Source organism: Cherax quadricarinatus, chromosome 49, assembly GCF_038502225.1.
Source record: "Cherax quadricarinatus isolate ZL_2023a chromosome 49, ASM3850222v1, whole genome shotgun sequence".
NCBI classification, from domain to species: Eukaryota; Metazoa; Arthropoda; class Malacostraca; order Decapoda; family Parastacidae; genus Cherax; species Cherax quadricarinatus.
In genome coordinates, this window is record NC_091340.1 from 16,002,905 (window position 1) to 16,021,616 (window position 18,712).

At 43.5% G+C, this 18,712-nt stretch overlaps 1 long non-coding RNA gene across 1 annotated transcript in view; it reads right to left on the bottom strand.

Annotated features, from left to right (window-relative positions):
• Positions 1 to 245: 245 nt before the first annotated feature.
• Positions 246 to 18,712, bottom strand: part of LOC138854095 (uncharacterized) — a 57,588-nt gene continuing 39,121 nt past the window's right edge. The window contains exons 2-3 of the long non-coding RNA XR_011393294.1: positions 13,221 to 13,509; positions 246 to 294 (exon numbers count right to left, since the gene is read on the bottom strand). This is a non-coding gene — a long non-coding RNA (uncharacterized lncRNA). The remainder of the gene's footprint in view (positions 295 to 13,220; positions 13,510 to 18,712) is intronic.

Consider the following 18,712-nt stretch of genomic DNA (forward strand, 5'->3'; position numbering starts at 1 on the left):
CTGATCAACCACCAATACTTTCCTATGTCCTTTCTAAATCTAAACTTATCTAATTTAAATCAATTACTGCGGGTTCTCTCTTGGAGAGACATCCTCAAGACCTTATTACTATCCCCTTTATTAATACCTATCTTCCACTTACACACTTCGATCAGGTCTCCCCTCATTCTGTCACAAATAATTTACACATAATTACGTCTGTTTCTCCTGTGTCGTAGCCTCGTAGAGATGTTAATATTGCTTACCTTTTATGAGCTCCAGTACCAGGAAGACGATCTCGACGGCTTCACATATCTGAGGAGAAACAAGGTGAGATACAATGAATAATAAGTGTTATAACAAATGTGAGAGTAGCAGCAATTGGTTTATTGATTATACAGAGAATTATGAGTGTGGAGGGAGGGAGGGAGGGAGGGTAGGAGGGAAGGATTGTTGCGTGAGTGTAGGTCAGGCTCCTAATGAGAAGAGATGAGTGAAGACTGCTAAGGTAGTTAAGTGTGATAAAGGATTATGAATAAATTCATTAAGAGAATCATGTTAACTGGCAAGACTTGTTAGACACTAACTCAACTGGCATTATATATTATTGTTTAGCAGACTAAAAAAAAAAAAAACACATTCCCACTTCCAAATCCCCGAGACTTAATTGTTTTGATCTTCCCATTTCTACATGTTCTCTCACTTGTATTTTCTCCACCCTGAAAATTTATCTCATTCTCTTTGCATCATCTGTTAGTTATGAAGGTCTTTTCACACTGGGTTTGACCTTAAGTAGACTCTACCAACTTCATGTAGACTTAAATAATCTAGACAGTGTAAGGTTACTTCGAAACTTTTAAAGTTAGTCTATCACATGATACTCTTAAGTGACTTCCTTGTTGTAAATTGTTGTAAATTCGCTCTTGTGGAACACATTTTTTGATAAATTAGACACATGTCGGTTCTCTGAACCATTCATCTACAAACAACATTTTTTTAGAAAAACATTTAGAGTTGAAGTTTTTATCTAATAATGGATTCCTTATGAGTTTTATGAATACGTTAATTGATAGATCACTTAATTCTTAAGTTGGCGTCTGGGACAGCTGATACTAAATCTAGTATATTTTTTATTTTGTAATTACTTAATGAGGGAACAAATCTTTTCAGATACGCAACAGACTCTTGATATTATTATCTGACTTTTATACTTCAGTTAATATCAGATTTTTATTTTAAGCAAAAATTCTTTAAATTTAAAGATAATATCCCAATAATGGTTAGCTCGTCCCTCACGTACATGAATGTACGTGAGGGACGAATGTACGTTCCATAACTCAAGTACATGAATGTACGAGAGTTATGTAACGACTTATATAGAGGTCAGATCACCCCTTTAGTGACCTCGGGAATACAGTTTTAGCTGGTGGTCAGTCACATGTACATTTGGGAATAAAGGCTCCCCACCTCTCTCTTCTGGGGAGAAATAATATCAGGCAACTTAGACATATTAAACACAGCAATAAAGACTTTTCACGAGTTAATTAACGCAGCTTGTAACGACGATGATGATTGGCCGGTACTTTTGGTGAATACATGTAAAAATATATTAATGAATGAAGGCGTAAATTAATTACCTTTCGGATATTTATCTTAAGTCATAAAACGATATAAATAATTTAAAAAGGTGACTAAAAATCTTGTAAGGAAAGTGCCAAGTTGAGTGCCAGTATTAGTCATAATTCAGCCATGCCACATCACGCCAAGAAAAAGTATTTAACGTGTTGTATGAATAAATGTTCGACAGTCCCTCTCTATAATCACATTTTAAAGAATATTGTGGATTTGTTTAATATATGATTTAAAATAACGCTATATATATATATTATAGTGACCACGAACGAGTGGTATTGATCAATAACAACACTGCACTAGCCAAGGACTCGAACCCATGCTGCTTTGGCCTGCCTCATGGTGGGCGAAAACGCATGAAGCCCTAATCCCCTGGACCATACAATCCTTACAAGCAGGGCATCCAGTGGAACTGGATGTTGTACTCCTTACCCAAGGATACACGATGGTGTGGCTTGTGAAACAGAATTATTTGGTGAGTCTGGTAGTGGGGTTCAATTATAGGCGTCTTCCGAGGCTTCTTTACTTTATTAGCAAAGTCGTGGTGGGTACACAGGCTTGTGTGTTGTGCCCATGGCCTAGTAGGCCTTCTTGACTTCTTCTAGGCCGCTGAATGAGTGTGAGCGTGTGTGACCAGCGTCCCACAGACCTGGACAGGCCCAGAGGGCAGCACCTTAGTGGCGCAAAATATGAACTAAGCTGGCAGACAGCATAGGCTGTCTGTGCAGACAGTACAGGCTGTCTACATACACTCGGCCACCTACCTCGCGTCGTCCCGAAGCGACAATGCCGGTGGTAAAAGAAACTCTGTCTCTCTCTCGTAGGAACAGGGCACAGAACACAAAATAAAAACATATATATATATACATATGGACATGGAAAAAAAATCTTCCTACAGGGAGGGAAGAAAAAAACATGTGGGTGTGCTAAACATCGTGGTCATAGGCAGTGAGCATCGAAGGGCATCACTGCACGTCTTCCTGTGTCTGGACAGATACTGCAACAAAGGAGACATCGCTGCGGCTGAGCTGTGACGTAACAGGTTACCGTCTCCTCTAGAATGGTGAAGCAGTCATCGTAGGAGTCACTGCAGGTTTCACTCAACCTGGGGCACGACATGCTGGTGCCTTCGAGTGAGGCGTCGACAAAACTCGGCAACTGGGCAGGACTTCTGGCAAGCGACTCAGGAGGACACTTCTCGACTGGTACTGTCGCTGGGCTGTCACTGCCAGCGAGCGTGGAGTAAGCCGTGGAGCAAGTCGTGGCAGAAACGACTGGGCGGAACATCTGGGAGTCGTAACATCATACACCAGACTGCAGTGAGCGAGCTAGCAGTCAAAGTGACATCTTCATGCAGGCTGCTCACTGAAGCTTGTGACACGAGGCTGACACAGTGCCTGCCGACAGGGCTAACTGCGGCTTGACGAGTGTCATTCTCTCGGCAGTTGGAGTTATAGTAGAAGTTAGTCTAAGTGTCCCCAGACTTGTTTCTCTACATATAACTGCACTCTGAAGGTCTGGAGGTGAAGTGAAACAAATCTCGATGGGAATCGTAGCAGGTACGATTCTGCAGAACATTACCAGCGATGAGCATAAGAGCTTTCTGTACATAGGGTTCGGTCGCTCGGGGCTGAGTAATATCAGCTGTCAAATATGCTGGTCACACCGGGGGAATTAACACAGTGGTGCTACTTGGGGGTCTGGCCGCAGACCACACTGGACACACGGAAAACTTTACACACACCCGTGGTACATGCGGTACAACATGGCTTAAACTAGAAAAAGATGCTTTTCTGTGCACAAAACTGACACTAAGCTATACACTAATATGTGAGAACACTGAGAGGAATTAATTAACACACGACATATATCTTCTCTCAGTCTTCTCGACAATACTGAAATAATTACTAGAAACACTCGATGTGACATGATGTGACATCACACGAGGTGACGTCAGCTGCACTGACGTCAGCAGACATCTCGAGGTGACGTCAGCAGACATCTCGAGGTGACATCAGGCAGACATAGTGATGTCATGAAGTCGGGCAGTATTCTGGGTGACATTGTAAAGTCAGGCAGCAGACCACAGCATGAGGCCTGGGACATCTGGCAACTCACGTGGTTTGTAGATCCACGTGGCATCGTCCGCACCCCACGTGGCGTCGTGATCCATGTGACGTCGTGATCTACGTGGCATGCTGATCCACTTGGCTTGCTGATCCACGTGGCTTGCTGATCCACATGGCTTGCTGATCTACATAGCTTGGTGATCCACGTGGCTTCGAGTGGCCTTGGGCACTCAGATACACAGCTCTGGCAATGAATTCACATGGAAAACAGCAGAAAACACAACAGAGGGAGTGGGCAGTGGTGAGTGTATGGTAGGCTGGTGAGGTGTGAGTGTACAGCAGGGCGAGCGTGGGCGTGGCGAGGAAACGGCTACTTCCTCCTCTTCCTCCTCTCCCCCCCACAGACACAGGGAGACACACTGGATGCAGAAATCACCAAAAAACTCACCTCTGGCTTGCTGAAACAGCTGTGCTGAGCTGAACAACAACAGCAGAACATACAAGTGACGCTGAACATGTGACTTGAGAACCAGCGTGGGATGCTGTAGCGTGGGGTCACTGGGACGCCACTTACAATTCTCGAAGAAATTCGGCAAATTTCGGCTGGATCCTTCTTGTACCTGTGTCTGGATGCTGAAACGTGCAGACACGACATCAGGATAACTCGTTGAGAGACAGATGTGTCTTGTGTAGGGTGATGAAGTGAACACAACTTCATTCCTCTTCCTTCCTCTCTCTGGGCAAACACAACTGCTGCGACTACCGCTTCCCACCACTGTTTAATGAGATTATTTGGTGTGTCTGGTAGTGGGGTTCAATTATAGGCATCTTCGGAGGCTTCTTTACTTTATTAGCAAAGTTGAGGTGGGTACACAGGCTTGTGTGTTGTGCCCATGGCCTGGTAGGGCCATGCCCACGAGAGAGAGAGCTAGTAGGCCTTCTTGACCTCTGCTAGGCCGCTGAGTGAGTGTGAGCATGTGGGACCAGCGTCCCACAGACCTGGGCAGGCCCAGAGGGCAGCACCTTAGTGGCGCAAAATATGAACTAAGCTGGCAGACAGCATAGGCTGTCTGTGCAGACAGTACAGGCTGTCTACAGGATGACTCTAGGCTAATTTCATTCAAGTCCCTGTTTGGTGTACTAGTTCAACGAGCAGTATTTTATATTATTGTGACCACAAATGAGTGGTATTAATCAATAACAACACTGCTAGTACTAGCCAAGGACTCGAACCCATGCTGCTTTGGCCTGCCTCATGGTGGGCGAAAATGCATGACGCCCTAAACCACTGGACCATACGATCCTTACAAGTAGGGCATCCAGCGGAACTGGATGTTGTGCTCCCTACCCAAGGACACACGATGGTGTGGATGACTCTAGGCTAATTTCATTCTAGTCCTTGTTTGGTGTACTAGTTCAACTGGATGCCATGCTTGTAAGGATCGTATGGTCCAGTGGATTAGGGCGTCATGCGTTTTCGCCCACCATGAGGCAGGCCAAAGCAGCATGGGTTCGAGTCCTTGGCTAGTGCAGTGTTGTTATATATATATATATATATAACTTTAGCGTCGTCTGTTGTGTAGGGACGGGGATGTGTGTCACCCAACCACAGCCTCATTCAATAATAAATTGAACGGTGTGCAAGTGTTGCAGCTCAGTGCACAGTGTCCCGGGAGAAGCATAAAGTCGCCCCGTTGTATGTGTTGTCTTGGACGCGGGCAGTGAAATAGTGAACAAAAGTTTGCGCGAGTTGAGTGTTTGCGGGAAGTGATTTTTGATCACCTCTCGGCTCAGATTTCAGTCCGAAATAAGTTCTCAACGAAAACAGTAGCTTCAGGAAAGTGGATGGTGGAGCAGCCACACTTTCATTAACAAGTGAGCTACAGGTAGTCCCTCATCAGCTGGGCTGTGGTGCCTGGGCTGGACTGCGTGCAGCAGGCACCAACTGAAACCGTGCCGTGGGATAAATTCCGAAACCAACATGTGAAAAAAAACAGGTGTAATGTCTTGTTTTCTTGCTGACATTGGAGACGGTTGGAGCGGACGTAAGGAAACAACTTTCACCTTTTCTCTCCTAACTTCATCTGCTCTGTAGTGGTATCATGGTGAGTGCCACAACCACTGAATTGTGTGCCATCACTGCGTAAGTATCCAGGTAAAGGCACATGTTGTCCTGAGTGACCCCGGGGATACACGCTGTGGTTCGTCCTAGAGATGCTAGAAGTTTCCAAGCTTAGCGAGCGCCCTCCCACCCCCACGATATCAGCAATGTCACAAGTAGTCGCGGGTTCCCAGGAATCTTCACGACAGAGCCAAAGCTGTCGTCCACGAGGCATTTGCCGGGTGTGCCACAAGGAATGTGCACTCAATCCCAAAACTGGCAACATCCGTGCACACACTGGATGTCTAGGCTCCAGGAGAGCTCCAAATGAGAACAACCAACAGCCTCCCCCAGCAGACAGCGCTGACAACTACCGTGGCTTCACCTCTACAGAGGACCTCAAATCTGCAATTAAATTAACATCCACCAGGACTCTGACACATCCCCAAAGCAGCTCGCCCTCAAGCTGCTAGCTGACCTTCTGAAAAAAGTCAACGATGCTCCTTCAAACAACAGATCCTGTCACAACTTGCTGCTTTTTGGCAATGCCTGTTTGGCTGTCCCACCAAGGAGGGACAAGTCACTAGCAACACATGTTATTAGGGCAATAAATGCTTTCCCAAGGGATGACAACCTCGTCCGTCTCTCCCCTAGGGCGACAAACACCAGCCGGGCAAATGTCAACAACAGGACACCCGACGCCTCAAAAATCAGAGCCCAAATTAGCAAAAAAATAGAAGAGGGTAACACTATTGGAGCTCTGAGGCTTATAACCAGTGAGGATACCATCGCTCCCAAGGACGTAAGCAGGGCGCAAGCTCTGAAGGACAAACATCCACCCAGGGCTCCCAGTACCAACATTGACCTCCCTGACATTGCAGCAGGCGAAGAACATCTAACCTTACAGGATGCTGACGTGTATGAAGCTGCTATGTCATTGCCACAGGGCTCAGCAGGAGGTTTCACCGGTTTAAGGCCTCAACACTTAAAACAAATACTCAATCCAGCACTTGGTGAGGTTTCAGAGAGGCTGCTGTCTGAACGCACCAAATTTTCCAACCTGTACCTGGCTGGCAGTGTCCCAGAGGCCATCAGACCCCTTTTCTTTGGTGCCTCATTGTGTGCCCTCCGGAAAAAGGATGGCGGAATCAGGCCCATTGCAGTGGGTAACATCCTTCGGCGCCTAGTCGCCAAGGCTGCAGTAAGAAGGGTGAGTCAAGAGGCTGCTGCAATGCTGAAACCAACTCAGCTCGGTTTCGGCGTTCAACAGGGCTGTGAAGCAGCTGCCCACGCAGCACGAGTATATATCAAAAACATGTCCGATGAAAAAGCCTTGGTCAAATTGGACTTTGCCAACGCTTTCAACTCAGTCAGAAGGGATGCTGCTCTCCAAGCAGTTTATAGAAACTTCCCTTCCCTTTATCCCTTCATAGAATCGTGTTATAGTGTGACTTCCAAACTATTGTTTGGGGACCATGAAATTGACTCATGTGAAGGCGTGCAACAGGAGGACCCTCTCGCCCCCTTTCTATTTTATTTGGTCATCAAGGAAGTCATAGAAGCACTCTCCAGCTAGCTCAATATCTGGTTCCTGGATGATGGTACCTTAGCGGGCACAACAGAATCTCTCCTAGAGGGCATCAGTAAAATTAAAGACATGGGAGAAAGCCTGGGCCTTTCTTTAAACCCCACGAAATGTGAAATAGTTTCTACCAATCAACAGATGATCCAGAATATTAGCGCCGTTTTACCAGGAGCACGAGCCATTGATCCAGCCAATAGCCCTCTCCTTGGTGCTCCTCTTGGGTCCAATGCCATCTATCTGATCCTAGAAAAAAAAGTCTCAGACCTCCGGACGATGGAAAGCAGGATGAAAGACATTGACACACACGATGCCTTCTACCTACTCACCAGGTGCCTGCCAATCCCAAAACTTACCTACTTTCTGAGATGCTCCCCAGCCTTCAGCAGTCCAAAACTCAAGGAATATGACTCTCTCCTTAAGACCATGCTAGAGAGTGTATTGAATCTTTCCCTTGAAGATGGACAGTGGTTGCAAGCCTCACTTCCGGTCAGGCTTGGAGGGCTAGGAGTACGCAGATCCTCCCAGATTGCTCTACCAGCTTTCCTATCCTCTTCCATAGCATCAAACGAGTTGATAAGACAAATTCTTCCTGATACCCTCAGCGACTCAGCAGGAATAGAAGACCCTAGCTGTGCCAGTGCCATCACTGAATGGGAGACTCTTGCTGCTCCAGCACCAAACCCTAGTGCAGCACTGGCTCACAAACAGTCAAGCTGGGATGGCCCGATCGCTGAAAAGGTGCTTGCCAACATGCTCAGGGCTGCAACATCAGATAGAGAGATTGCCCATCTCCAGGCTGTGAGCGCACAACACTCCGGGGACTTCCTCCAAACAGTTCCCATATCAGCAATGGGAACGCGACTCGACCCTAAGACCCTCTGTATTGCAGTGGCTCTGCGCCTTGCTGCCCCAATTCACACAGAATATACGTGTATTTGCGGCGAAGCACAAGCAGACCAATACGGTCTACATGGTCTTAGCTGTTCCAGAACCAAGGGCTGGCATCCAAGACACAATGAGGTCAACGACATCATTAAGAGAACCCTTGCTACAGCTGGATGCCCAGCTGAGAGGGAGCCCCGATCATTAGCAGCCAACAATGCCCATAACTCAGCAAACCGCCCCGACGGGATCACCATCTATCCTTGGAAGAATGGCAAGCTCTTAGCATGGGACTATACCTGTGTGTCCACACTGGCTGACACCTATATCCATCACAGTGTCGTGCGACAGGGAGGAGCTGTTGACCACAGGGAGGAGTGCAAGATCAGCAAGTACAGGGACATTAGCCAACAGTATCAATTTGTCTCAGTGGGATCAGAGACCTTCGGATCATGGGGAAAAAATGCCACACGTTTCCTTAAAGAATTGGGTTCCAGACTCATCGACACCACCAGGGACCCAACTGCAGCCACTTTCATGTTCCAGCGCCTCAGCATGGCCTTCCAGAGGGGAAATGCTTGCTGCATACTTGACTCGCGTCCGGCTTCGGAGGAGCTGGAGGAAATTCATAGTCTTTAATATATTGTGCCATTGCATCCATGTTTGTTTTTTCTGTAAATGTATTCTGTTTATATATATATATATATATATATATATATATATATATATATATATATATATATATATATATATATATATATATATATATATATAGATATATATATATATATATATATAATATATAAACTCGAATTAAGTTGTAATCAACAACACTCAGTGAATAAACTAAAGGTGAACGAGGGGCTCGAAACGCGGCCCGTACATTGATAGACCGACGCTCTAACATCTCATCTACCAATAGGAAGCATTCGGAGGTCATACTTACTGTATTATATTCCGTCAGAAGCACAAACTGTAATCCAAGTGAACTCCTTCCCTCGGCCCAGGAGCTTTAACGGTAGCTATATTCTTAACCCCTTCAAGGCCACATCGTTTATTAACTCAAATAAAGTTGTAATAAACAACTCTCAATAAATAAACAGAAGGGTGAACAAGGGGCTCGAACCACGGCACGTAGACTGACAACTTAATTCAAGTTCATAGAGGATGTAGCCTTGAGGGGGAAGAGTTAAAGCTCATGGCCTGTGAAAAGGTATTGATTTGGGTTACAGTTGGTGCCTCTGACGGTATATAATACAGTAAGTACTTGTTCCGAACCCTTACTGCTAGAAGCTTGGGTAGCTGAGACAGTAGACCGTGGGGCTGTCAATTTATGGGCCGCAGTTCGAGCCTCTCGTTCGTGATTCTCTTTATATATAAATTAAACTTTGTACTGAAACAGGTATGGTAACCGAAAATACATATTTAAAAAAAGGATAAGTAAGTATACGAGATATGATACAGGGCATAATGACGGTAGTTCGTTGGACTATGTATTAGTAGATAAAAGACTGATGGGTAGACTTCAGGATGTGCACGTTTATAGAGAGGCCACAGATATATCAGATCTTATTTTACTTGTAGCTACAAGGAGAGTAAAAGGTAAATGAGAAACAAGGAGAATGGCATTAACAAGTAAGAAAGAGGGAAAGGCTTATAAACTAAAGGAGGAGGCAGTTAGGATAAGACATAAATATAACTATTGGAAGAAAGATGGGCAATGAGGTTGAAGAGGTATGGCTTAGATTTAAAAATGTAGTGTTAGAGTGTTCGGCAGAAGTTTGTGGTTACAGGAAAGTGGGTGCGGGAGGGAAGAAGAGCAACTGGTGGAATGATGAAGTAAAGAGAGTAGTAAGAAAGAAAAAGTTAGCATATAAGAGGTTTTACAAAGTAGAAGTGATATAAGGAAGGAGGAGTACATGGATAGAGAAAAAGAGAGGTTAAGACAGTGGTGAAAGACTGTGAAAGAAGAGCAAATGAGTGGGTAAGATGCTATCAACAAATTTTGCAGAGAATAAGAAAACGTTTTGGAGTGAGATCAATAAACAGAGGAAAGCCTGGGGAACAAATGGATTTGTCAGTTAAAAACAGGAGAGGAGAGTTATTAGACGGGGAGTTGGAGGTATTGGGAAGATGGAGGGAATATTTTGAGAAACCTGTTAAATGCTAATGAAGATAGGGAAGCTGGGATTTCGTGCAATGGGCAGGGAGGTGTAACGTCTTGTAGGAGTGAAGACGAGCTAGATGTGTGTGTAGGGGAGGTGCGTGAGGCAGTGGGCAGAATGAAAGGGGGTAAAGCAGTTAGGATTGATGGGATCAAGACAAATGTTAAAAGCAGGTGGGGAATATAGCTTTGAAGTGGTTGGTGCTTTAATTTAATAAATGCGTGAAAGAGGGTAAGGTACCTAGGGATTGGCAGAAAGCATGCATAGTTCCTTTGTATAAAAGCAAAAGGGACAAAAAAGAGTGTAAACTTTATAGGGAAATAAGCCAGTTGAGTATACTTGGTAAAGTGTATGGTAGAATTAATATTGAAAGAATTAAGATGAACGCAGATGAACATGGAGGCTTTAGGAAGGATAACAGATGTGTGGACCAAGTGTTTACAGTGAAACATATAAGTGAACAGTATTTAGGTAAGGGTAAAAAGGTTTTCGTTGCATTTATGGATTTAGAAAAAGCATACGATAAGGTGGATAGGGGAGCAATGTGACAGATGCTCCAAGTGTATGGAATATGTGGTAGGTTACTGAAAGCAGTTAAGACTTTTTACAAGGATAGTGAGGCTCAGGTTAGAGTATGTAGGAGAGAGGGAGATTATTTCCCAGTGAAAGTAGGCCTTAGACAAGGATGTGTGATGTCACTATGGTTGGTCAATATATTTATAGATGTTACTGTGAGAGAAGTGCTGGCAAGAGGTTAGGGATTAAAAGATAAAGAAGCTAACACAAAGTGGGTGTTGTCACAGATGCTTTTTGCTGATGATACTGTGCTTTTGGAAGATTATGAAGAGAAGTTGCAGAGGATATGTAAAAAAAGGATATTAAAGGTGAGCATAGGAAAGAGCAAGGTGATGAGGATAACAAAAACTTTAGGTAATGAAAGACTGGATATCAGATTGGAAGGAGGGAGTATGGAGGAAGTGAATGTATTCAGATATTTGGAAGTAGACTTGTCAGCAGATAGGTCTATGAAAGACGAGGTGAATAATAGAACGGATGAGGGGGAAAGGTGAGTAGTGGACTGGGGAATATGTGGAGACAAAGAACGTTATCCATGGATGCAAAGTGGGAATGTTTAAGAGTGGTTGTGGTACCAACACTGTTATATAGTGTGAAGTATGGGTGGTGAATGTTGCAACAAGGCTGGAGGCAGTGGAGATGTCCTGTCTGAGGGAAATGTACGGTGTTAATATTATGTACAGAATTTGTAGCTTGTAGATTAGAAGGAGGTACGGAGTTTCTAAAAGTATTATCCAGAGGGCTGAGGAGTAGTTGTTGAGGTGGCTTGGACATTTAAAGACGAATGAACAAAACAGAATGACGTAGAGGGCGAATAAATCTGTAGTGGAAGTAAGGCAGGGTAGTGGTCGTCCTAAGAAATGTTGGAGGGAGGGGGTAAAGGAGGTTTTGTGTGCGAAGGGCCTACACTTCCAGGAAGCGTGCATGAGCATGTTAGATAGGAGTAAGTGGAGGCAAATGGTTTTTATGACTTGACGTCCTGTTGGAGTGTGAGCAGAGCAACATTTATGAAGGGATTCGTGGAAACTGGTTAGCCGGACTTGAGTCCTGGAGGTAGGAAGTACAGAGCCTGCGCTCTTGAGGGGTGGATATATGTTACACTTTTATTTTTTAACTGAAGTGTAGGCACAGCTCTGACAAGACAGTGATGGAGTGAATGATGATGAAAGTGTTTCTTCTTCCTCGGGTCACCCGACCTTGGTGGGGAATGGCCGATGTGTTAATAAAAAAAATAAATATATATTCATATACATATTTACAGTTCCATAACTCAAGAAACAGATTAACTTGTAAAGAAACAAGGAAAACAAATTCAAAATTTCTCTTGTATAGCTAAACTTTGTATGTCACAATAAAGACAATAGCTTAGCGTGCCATTGAGGTTTTACATTTAGCTCTGAAAAACCTTTCTAGTGCTCAAGCTCAGCACTCTTAATCATAAAGCTAAGTATAATTCATAAAATATAAAATATTGACATTCTAGGTTGAAGTACTCCGTCTCTCAGACAATACTGACTGATGACTCCTTCCACTAACTCACCTGTGACCTTCTTAAAGAGTGTGACCTTCATGGTCTTAGTGACCAGCGCTCACCTGAATGATTACCTTCGACCCCCTGACTCTGTTATTTACTGTACTGCTGTCACTCAAGCGTGTACATACAGCCAGACATGACACATGAATTATTGGTGACTCTGTCATTCCTGCTGCTACGTCACTAAGACATTAATGAAGCATTTGGATATGGTCTCATTATTTATATATATAACTAAATAGTCTTGAAAGCCTATTGTAACTTAGAACTCCTTAAAAGCAACCAGAAGATAGTAATATGCAAAGATATCCAGTAGGCTTCGTGAATCTAGGTCAGAGAGCTACAACAGTCAGTATCGGGCAAGAACCTCACATCTATGATTTATCCATCGAAATTATAAGAATTATGAAAGTTAATAACACGAGGCCTCAGTTGCTCCATTCTGCTAATGTAGCTCCTGCTAAATGTGAACGCTGTTAGCAAAATTATTATAATTGAATTATTAAGCTTCTCACTGCATAATAATTCACAAATAATTTACTTGGTTAAACGATAAATGATGTTCAGATTTCAAACCAATTATTTACCTCTGTAACATTTCCGCTACCACTCAAGATGTATTTGGAATGTGCAGTGAAGACAGGTAGAGTGTGTTTCACAAAAGCAGTAAACAACGGTAAAAAAAACTTCTACGTACTATATGTATGACTGCGATGGTGACGGTGCCACAGTGCAGGTTGAAGCAGCAGCAGCATGTGTCCAACACACATCCGGAATTCATTCTCAGCAGCAGCAGATCACCATATCCACGGCATTCATTCTCAGCAGGAGTTTATGCACGGTGATCATCCTCAGCAGGAGTTCACCACATGCCTGGCAATCATCCTAAGCAGTGGCAACGGGAGATCATTATATAGCCAGTGTGTATCATCTACCCGGCGTTCCTCTACCGTCTATCATCTACCTGGCGTTCCTCTACCGTCTATCTGCAAGGAGAATTATCTTCTTTATAGCTGTTGTTTACATACGTGGCAGTACATTAATCAAGACAATAATGTATAGTCCTTCACCTACCAAACAACATAAGATCCTTCACCTACCAAACAACATAAGATCCTTCACCTACCAAACAACATAAGATCCTTCACCTACCAAACAACATAAGATCCTTCACCTACCAAACAACATAATATCCCTCACCTACCTAACAACATAATATCCCTCACCTACCAAACAACATAAGATCCTTCACCTACCAAACAACATAATATCCCTCACCTACCTAACAACATAATATCCCTCACCTACCAAACAACATAAGATCCTTCACCTACCAAACAATATAATATCCCTCACCTACCTAACAACATAATATCCCTCACCTACCTAACAACATAATATCCCTCACCTACCAAACAACATAAGATCCCTCACCTACCAAACAACATAATATCCCTCACCTACCAAACAACATAATATCCCTCACCTACCTAACAACACAGGGACTCGGGTTCAGTTGTGGATGGATCATGCTGCTGATGTCACCTTGCACGTATCACCTCTCTTCACTAGTAGTAAATAGGTACCTGAGTGTTTGCCGGTTCTAGATCGACGCATCCACTATAAATTACCAATTTACCAATCCCTTTCCGACAAGTATGGTTAATCAACACAGTCTGCAACTGTGACATCTACTACTGTGATGGTTAATCAACACTACAACTGTGACATCTACTACTGTGATGGTTAATCAACACTACAACTGTGACATCTACTACTGTGATGGTTAATCACCACACTCTCTGCAACTGTGACATCTACTACTGTGAACTTTCCCATGGTTTCTATTTTTTCCGAAATATTCTTTCACTATAATGCTGTGAATTTGTACTTCTGAGCAGTGAGCTTATTTACTCTCATGATATTAAGAGCAACTTTCCGTCATTCTTCCTGTTCTCTCTCTACCTCGGTGAACTTTCTCTGTATCTTAAGTGCTGTGGATATATCTCCAACACTGTGTGGTAGAATTGTAGATGACTGGTTCAGAGAACCGACATGTTGATAAATTAGACAACTCTTGGGTATCTTTACTGAGGAAATGTTTCGCCACACAGTGGCTTCATCAGTCCATACAAAGGAGAATCTTGAAGAACAGGAGGAGAATGAGGTAATCAGTCCCTCAACCTTGAGTCGATGTGGTCAGTCCATCAATCTTGAATAGAATACGGCATATGAGCGGAGAAGGAGCTTATAAACCGTATAAACACTGCAACTTCTTGGGATCTTAATACTTGGGAATTCTTCACTTGGCTAACCCTTGGGCACGACCTACTTCCACAATGAACAAATGTGACACCACCTACAACTGCTGCACCTCTCCTACCAACAGTTTATAAGCTCCTTCTCCGCACGTATGCCGTATTCTATTCAAAATTGATGGACTGACCACATCGACTCAAGGTTGAGGGACTGATTACCTAATTCTCCTCCTGTTATTCAAGATTCTCCTTTGTATGGACTGATGAAGCCACTGTGTGGCGAAACGTTTCCTCAGTAAAGATACCCAAGAGTTGCACATGTGTCTAATTTAACAACAAGTGGTAGAACATTGTCGTTAGTTCGGCGAGTTAGTTTCCTATCTTGAGTTATGAATCTGTATTATACATTGACTCATCGTCACCCACTGTCCCTCACCCCTTCCCAACACAAACATCTGGACGCTGTATTTGAAAAAAAAGTACAAATAAGACATCCATTTACCATAAAAATCGAGAAGGTTGGGGAAAAGTCAGCACCTTCTATCAAGACTGAGGAACTGATCGCCTCGTCTTTCACTTTCTCCGGTATATAACAATATAATCTCTTTATTGAATTGAAAAAAGCCACTGAGTGGAGAAACGTCTTTATAATGTACTCTAGATACCCTGCCATTTATCGGCCAGTAGGCCTTCTGTAGTGTTCCTCCATTCTTACGTTCTTAAGTACGCTCACACCTTAAAGATGGTCCATTTTCTTGGATTACCTCCTCCCCCTTCCTCTTCTGCGAGTTCTTGAAAGAATAAAGAACAGAGGAAGACAGCTTATCTCTCCCCTGGACACAGCTTGGTTATATCTGTTATTTCAGCAAAGCCTTCAGCACCGGAGGGATGTGGGTGGTCTTACTGTTATGTACAAGACCGTCAAGATATCACACTTGGATCCACTCCGAGGACAGCGAGAAGTGTGCTTCTACACAACAAGACGGGCAGCAACTTCACTCTGACTGTAACCTTCTCCAAAAATCACTTCATCTGAGATCATTTATTCCCATGATGACTCGAGTTTGGAACATGTTCGTATAAGATTAAGATATCAACGAAATGAAATTGCTGGCTCACATTTGTATGTCTCATAACAGTAAAAAGGCTTTCAAATGAGCTGATGTACGTAACAACTCCTAGGTAGTAAATAAAATTAGGAACCCTAGCCTAACCTTGTAGAACTCTGTGTACAAACAAAAAAAAAAAAGACCGACAGAAAGAAAGACCAACAACCAGGTCACAGTACAACACACCAGGTCACAGTACAACACACCAGGTCACAGTACAGCACACAACAGATCACAGTACAACACAACAGGTCATATTAAATCTGGATCAATGACCCAAATACCTACAAACCTCTCACAACTAACCAAGTAGACAACCTTACCAAAACATTTCACAGGACTCGCCGTATTCTGAGGGACTCAGAACAAGGGAAGAAACTTCTGCACACCATTCCCAGCAACCCCAGACCTGCCAGAATGTACGGCTTGCCAAAAACTCACAAGCCAGGTATCCCATTGAGGCCCATATCTTCGAGAATAGGCAGTGCTCCTCATCAACTCTCAGGGATTCTCGTTAAACACCTCTCTAAACTCTTGGGCACAATCAGTCCAGCACATCTCAAACACTCGGGTGATTTCAATCGCATTCGCAACATCAACATCAGGAACAAGAAACTCTCCAGTCTTGACGTAACTTCTTTATTCACCAAAGTACCTATTACACAAGCCATCGATCTCTTGCGCAGGAAAATTGACGATTCACTAGATCTTCCTATTAAAGCCAGCGATTTCATCGACCTTGTTGAACTATGTGTTGGCTCTACGTGTTTCTCTTTCGAAAATCACCTCTTTCAACAGACTTTTAGACTACCCATGGGTTCGTCACTTGTGCAGTCCTGGCGAACCTATACATGGAACATCTGGAAGCCGAGCGCCTTTCCACTCTTATTTCCTCGTCTGTCACCTTGCTCCGTTATGCTGGCGACATTCTCTTCATAACTTTCTGGCGCTTCAACGCTCAAGCTCTCCAACACAAGTTCAACCAGGTCGAGCCCTCAATCCAGTTCACACTAGAAAAAGTCGAGAACACTACTCCTTTCCTTGATGTTCTTTTCTGCAAAACTGACCATGAACTTCGTTTTAAAGTCTATCGAGAACCTACTAACCAGCACGATCTTCTCCACTTCTACTTTCACCACGACACTAAAACTAAACGTGGTGTAATTATAGGATTTTTCCTGCGCGCACTCAGAATCTGCAGCAATGAGTTCCTTGCGGAAGAATGCTCTCTAATTGAACAAGTAGTTTCCAAACTTCACTATCCTCGTCACTTCATCAGAGACTGCAGACGACGGGCATTAAACGTCTTCAACACATAAGAACATAAGAACATAAGAATGTAGGAACACTGCAGAAGGCCTACTGGCCCATACGAGGCAGGTCCTTATCAAAACGACATCTACCTAAAGCTACTCAAGAAATAACTCCCGTACCCCTTGACACCAATCAAACCCAGCCCCTCCCACTCATATATTTGTCCAGTCTCTTCTTAAAGCTACCCAAGGTCCTAACCTCTATCAGCCCACTGGGAAGACTGTTCCACGCATCTACAACTCTGTTAGAAAACCAGTACTTACCTATGTCCTTTCTAAATCTAAATTTATCCAACTTAAATCCATTATTCCTGGTTCTTACCTGGTTCGACACCCTCAGTACTTTATTAATGTCTCCCTTGTTTATGCCCGTCATCCACTTATACACTTCAATGATATCTCCCCTCATTCTACGCCTCTCCAGAGAGTGGAGATTTAAGGCTTTAAGTCTATCTTCATACGGGAGGTTCCTTACACAGTAAATCATTTTAGTCATTCTTCTCTGTATGTTCTCTAATGAGTCTATGTCCATCCTGTAGTAAGGGGACCAAAACTGAGCAGCATAATCTAAATGAGGCCTCACTAGTGATGTATAGGGCTGTAAAATAACTTTTGGACTTCTGTTACTTATACTTCTTGAGATAAATCCAAGTAATCTGTTGGCCTTGTTGCGCACACTGAGGCACTGCTGTCTTGGCTTTAGATTTCTGCTTACCATGACTCCCAAGTCTTTTTCACATTCTGTATGACCAAGCTCTACTTCACCTAGATTATAGCTTCGAGGGTTATTTTCATTACCAAGGGCAAGTACCTTACACTTATCCACATTAAACTTCATCTGCCATTTCTCAGACCAAGACATTAATTTGTTCAAATCGTCCTGGAGTTCATTGATATCCTCCTCAGAGTGAATTATACGGCCTATCTTTGTATCATCAGCAAACTTACTCATGTCACTAGTAATCCCTTCATCAAGGTCATTAATGTAAATTATGAACAAGAGAGGGCCTAAAACTGATCCTTGTGGAACGCCACTAGTGACTAATCCCCATTCAGATTTCACTCCATTAATGGTAACTCTCTGCTTTCTATTGGTAAGCCAGGCCTCAATCCATGCTAGGACTTTACCTCCTATACCATGAGCTGCCACTTTTCTTAAGAGTCTCTTGTGAGGTACTCTGTCGAAGGCTTTACTAAAATCCAAATAAACAATATCATATTCCTTATCACTGTCAACTGCCTCAAATGTTCTATTGAAGAACGTCAGTAAGCTTGTCAGGCAGGAACGACCTCTCGTGAATCCATGCTGAGATTCATTTATCAAGTTATGCTCTTCAAGGTGACTTCTGATAATGTCAGCTATAATTGATTCTAATAACTTGCCCACTATAGATGTCAGGCTTATTGGACGGTAATTTGAAGGAGTGGACTTATCCCCTGATTTGAATATAGGAACCACATTAGCCATCTTCCACATCTCTGGCACAACACTGGTAAGGATGGACGCAT